Genomic DNA, 6,109 nt, shown 5'->3' on the forward strand with positions numbered 1-6,109 from the left:
AGAGCAAGACTCCGTCTCAAAAAAAAAAAAATTAGGATGACATCTTAGAAACAACATAATTGAGAAGACCATGAAACAATGCTTTTGAGGTACTGAAAGACAAAACCTATCAACTTAAATTCTATATGTAGCAAAAATACCTTTCAAAGATGACGGCAAAAAAAATGCATTCAGACATACAAAAGCTGAATTAATTCATTGCCCAATAGACTCACAATGCAAAAAATGTTAAAGAAAGTTCTTCAGGCAGAAAGAAAATGCTATCTTATAGAAGTCTGGAGCCACACAGAGGAATGAAGAATATCAGAAATGGTAACTATGTGAGTATATAATTATTTTCTATTATTTAAATCTCTTTAAAAGAGGACTTAAAGTATAAACAAAAATAACAACAATGCATTTTAAGGTTTATAAAATCTACAAGTAAAATTTATGACACTAGCATGAAACCCAGGAGGAGGAAGTTAAACATTTATACTATAAACTCTAAAGCAACTACTAAGATAATAAAACAATGAGGTATAACTAATAAATCAAGGAAGAAAAAACAATGGAATCATTAAAAAAAAACAGTAATCCAAAAGAAGGCAAAAAAAGGGAGAAAAGGGAACAAAGCATACATGGAACAAATACAAAACAAATAGCAAGATGACAGACTCACACCTAGCCATACTGATAATAACATTAAATGTAAATGGATCCAAACATCAATTAAAAGGCAGAGACTGTCAAATTGGATAAAAAAGCAAGAACCAACTATATGCTGCCTATGATAAATGCACCTTAAACATAAACACACAAATACATAAAAAGTAAAAGGATGGAAAAGATATACTATAGTTAAACTAGCCCAAAAAAGCTGCAGCAGCTATATTTATATTAGACAAAATGCATTTCAGAACAAAGAATATAAGGAAGTTCATTTCATAATGATAGTGGGGTCAGTTAATGAAGAGGACATGCACCTAAAGGTCTATGCACCTAGCACGAAAGGTTCAAAATCAACTAAATAAAAACTGATACAACTACAAAAAATAACAGACAAACCCACAATTATCATTGGGGACTTCAATAGTCCTCTCTTAATAACTGATAGAACAAGTAGGCATAAAGTCAGCTTGGATATAGTAGACATGAAAAACACTATCAACCAACTTAACTTGGTTGACATTTATAGAAGACTACTCAACAACAGCAAAATTTATTCTTCTCAAGTGCACATGAAACATATTACCAATACATACCATATTCTGGGCCATGAAACAAGTTTTGATATGTTTTAATATATTCAAGTCATATAAAGTACATTCCTTTACCATAATGTAATTAAATTAGAAGTCAATAGCAGAAAGATCTCTGGAAAATGTCCAAATATGTGGAAGTTAAATAACACAGTTCTAAGTAACACAAAAATCATAAACTTTCTGGATAATAAGCAAAAGGAAACAATAAAGATAAAGCAGAAACCAATGAATTAGAAAACAGAAAATAGAGAAAATCAATTAAACCAAAATGTGATTCTTTGAGATGATCAATACAATTGATAAATCTTTAGCCAGATGATCAAGGGGAAAAAGGCACAAACTATTAATATCAGGAATGACAAAAGTGGTATCACATTGTGTTAGTCTTCCAACTTTGTTCCTTTTTCAGAGTTGCTTTGACTACATTCTAACTACTTTGCATTTCCTTATCAATTTTAAAATCGTCTTAACAATTTATACAAAATGATAAGAGGATATTAACAACTTTACAAAAATTAATTTGACAAACTACATGAAATGAAGAACTTTCTTTAAAATACTAATTACCAATCCTTACACAAGAAGAAATATAACTTGAATAGCCCTATATATATTTTAAAAATTGAAATTTTAGTCTTAAACCTTCCCACAAATAAAACTTACTGGTAAACTCTAAAATTTAAGAAATGACACCAATTGTACACAGACTCTTCCAAAAATAGGAAACACTTCCCAACCCATTCTATGAGGTCAGCATTACCCCAATACCAAAGATAAAGATAGTAAACAAAAGAAAACTTCAGACCAATATCCTTATGTAGATGCAAAAATTCTAAGCAAAAATTTATCAAATTACATCTGCGGTAGGCTAAATAATGCCTCCCATCCTCAAAGATCTACAGATCCTAATCTCCAAAACTTTTGAATATGTTACTTTACATGGTTAAAGGAACTTTCCAGATGTGATTAACTTAAGGATATTGAGATGTGGAGATTATCCTAGATGATCCCAGCGCATGCAAAGTAATCACAAGAGTCCTTTTAAGTGAGAGGCAGGAAGATCAGAGTCAGAGAAGATATAAGGACTGGAAGAGAGGTTCAGAAAAAAGATACTACATTGTTGGCCAGGCGTGGTGGCTCACGCCTATAATCCCAGCACTTTGGGAGGCCCAGGCAGATGGATCACGAGGTCAGGAGTTCGAGACCAGCCTAGCCAACATGGTGAAACCCCATCTCTACTAAAAATACAAAAAATTAGCCAGGCATGGTGGCGCATGCCTCTAATCCCAGCTACTTGGGAGGCTGAGGCAGAAGAATCACTTGAACCCGGGAGGCAGAGGTTGCAGTAAGCAGAGATCGTGCCACTGCACTCCAGCCTGGGCAACAGTGTGAGACTCCGTCTCAAAAAAAAAAAAAAGATACTACATAGTTATTTTGAAAATGAGGAAAGAAGCCATTATTCTAGGAATCTAAGCAGCCTCTGGAAGCTGAAAAAGGCAAGGAAATGGATTCTCCCCTAGAGTCTCTGGAAAGAATGTAACCCTGACAACACCAATTTTGGCCCAGTGAAACTCATTTGGGACCTCTCACCTCTAGAAGTGTAAGATGATAGATTTGTGTTGTTTTAAGCCACAAAGTCTGTGCTAATTTTTTACAGCAGCAATAGAAACTAATATAACTTTCAACAATATATTAAAAGAATAGGCCGGGTACAATAGCTCATGCCTGTAATCCCAGCATTTTGGGAGCCTGAGGCGGGCGGATCACAAGGTCAGGAGTTCGAGACCAGCCTGGCCAATATGGTGAAACCCCGTCTCTACTAAAAATACAAAAATTAGCATGGTGTGATGGCACGTACCTGTAGTCCCAGCTACTCGGGAGGCTGAGGCAGGAGAATCACTTGAACCCAGGAGGCAGAGGTTGCAGTGAACCAAGATCACGCCGCTGCACTCCAGCCTGGGTGAGAGTGAGACTCTGTCTCACAAAAAAAAAAAAAAAAAAAAAAAAGAATAATACATCATGACAAAGTGGGGTTTATCACAGGAATGTAGGATTGGTTTATCATAAGAAAATCAATCAATATAATTTATTAAAACTACATTAAAAACCACAAAAGAAAAACCATGTAATCATTTCAACAGATGCATAAAAACACTTGAGAAAATCTAACATCCATTCCTAAAACAAACCCTTAGCACCTCATACTAGCAAAGGGCAATACAAAAATCTAACATACTTAACGGTTAAAGGCAGAAAGAATACTTTCCTCCAAAGTCAGAAACAAGACAGGGATGTCTGTGCTCACCATTCTTTTTTTTTTTTTTTTTTTTTTTTTGAGATGGAGTTTCGCTCTCGTTGCCCAGGCTAGAGTGCAATGGTGCGATCTCGGCTCACTGCAACCTCTGCCTCCTGGGTTCAAGTGATTCTCCTGCCTCAGCATCCTGAGTTGCCAGGATTACAGGCATGCGCCACCACGCCCAGCTAATTTTGTATTTTTAGTAGAGACAGGGTTTCTCTATGTTGGTCAGACTGGTCTCAAACTCCCGACCTCAGGTGATCAGCCCACCTCAGCCTCCCAAAGTGCTGGGATTACAGGCGTGAGCCACCACACCCGGCCACCACTCTTACTCAGTGTAGTACTGGAAGTCCCAGCGACTACAATAAGATAAAAAAAAACGCAGACATAAATATTAGATATGAAGAAATAAAACCATGTTTATTCACAGAAGATATGATTGTCTATGCAGAAAGTCTGGTGAAATCTGCAAAAAGCCAGGCGCGGTGGCTCACGCCTGTAATCCCAGCACTTTGGGAGGCCGAGGCGGGCGGATCACGAGGTCAGGAGATCAAGACCATCCTGGCTAACATGGTGAAACCCCGTCTCTACTAAAAATACAAAAAATTAGCCGGGCGAGGTGGTGGGCACCTGTAGTCCCAGCTACTCGGGAGGCTGAGGCAGGAGAATGGCGTGAACCCCGGGGGGCGGAGCCTGCAGTGAGCCGAGATCCTGCCACTGCACTCCAGCCTGGGCGACAGCGAGACTCCGTCTCAAAAAAAAAAGAAATCTGCAAAAAAAGGTACTAGAACTAAGCGACTTTAGCAAAGTTTTAGCACATAATGCTAGAAAAATTGGGTAACCGTATTTTTTTAAAAAGCATAGATTCATACCTTGTACCATATACAAAAATTGACTCAAAATGGTAAATGTAAAACCTAAAACTATAAAACTTTTAGGAGGAAACATGGGAGAAAACCTTTATCATCTCATGTTAAACAAAGACTCCTCTGATGTAACACAAAAAGCATGATCCATAGAAGAACAAATTGATAAATTTAACAGCCATGGTGGCACATGCCTGTGGTCCCAGCTACTCAAGAGGCGGAGATGGGAGGTTCGCTTGAGCCCAGGAGGTCGAGGCTACAGTGAGCTATGATCACACCAATGCACCCCAGCCTGGGTGACAGAGTGAGAACCTGTCTCAAAAAAAGGGGAGAGATCTCCATACCCATCCTTATAACAGCATTTTTCACAACAGCCAAAAGGTGGAAGCAACGCACATGTCCATCAGTGGATGAATGGATAAATAAAATGTGGTATATACATACAATAGAATAATACTCAGCATTAAAAAGAAAAGAAATTCTGACACAGGCTACAACATAGATTAACCTTGAATACATTATGCAAAGTGAAATAAGCCAGTCACAAAAAGATAAATATTATATGACTATCAGGGTATTCAAATTCAGAGACAGAAAGTAGCATGGCAGTCGCCAGAGGTTGTGGGCAGAAGGGGTTGGGAGGTTATTGTTTAATAAGTACAGTTTTGGTTTTGGTTATGCACAATATAAATCATTCTGCCATAAAGACACATGCACACATATGTTCACTGCAGCACTATTCACAATACCAAAGACATGGAACCAACCTAAATACCTATCAACGACAGACTGGATAAAGAAAATGTGGTACATATGTGTGGGGATTATGGGAACTACAATTCAAGATTTAGGTGTGGACACAGCCAAACCATATCAGATGGTAACGTTTATGTTCTGTGTATTTTACCATAATTTTTAAAAATAAAAACAAATGTGTCAATAAAGCTTTCCCATAATGAAAAAAAGACAGTGTTTACAGTGGCCAGGCACAGTGGCTCATGCCTATAATCCCAGAACTCTGGGAGGCTAAGACGGGTGTATCACTTGATGTCAGGAGTTCAAGACCAGCCTTGCCAACATGGCGAAACCTCGTCTCCAGTAGAAACATAAAAGTTAGCCAAGCATGGTGGCGTGCGCCTGTAATTCCAGCTACTCAGGAGGCTGAGGCATGAGAATTATTTGAACCCAGGAGGCGGAGGTTGCAGTGAGCCGAGATTGCACCACTGCACTCCAACCTGGGTGAGGACTCTGTTTCAAAAAAAAAAAAAAAAAAAAACCCTTGTATCCAGCATATAATCCTCAAAATTCAAAAATAATAAAACTATCCAAAATATGCAAGAGATGTGAACACCTTGCCAAAGAAGATATGTAGATAGCAAATAAGCATATAAAATATGCTCAAATCATTAGAGGATGCAAATAAAAACGATGAGATACCACTACATATCTAATGTCAAAAAACCTGGCCAGGCATGGTGGCTCACACCTGTAATCCTAGCAGTTTGGGAGACCAAGATGGGAGGATCACTTGAGGCCAGCAGTTCAAGACCATCCTGGTCAACACAGTGAGACCCCATCTCTATTTAAATGTTATAAAAAATAATAAAAAAATTTAAAAATTAAAAAAATAAACTGACACCCCCAAGTACTAGAAAGGATGTGGAACTGAAACTTTCATACTGATGGGAATGTGAAATGGTACA

The sequence above is a fragment of the Hylobates moloch genome, unplaced genomic scaffold (genome assembly GCF_009828535.3).
Source record: "Hylobates moloch isolate HMO894 unplaced genomic scaffold, HMol_V3 SCAFFOLD_7, whole genome shotgun sequence".
NCBI classification, from domain to species: domain Eukaryota; kingdom Metazoa; phylum Chordata; class Mammalia; order Primates; family Hylobatidae; genus Hylobates; species Hylobates moloch.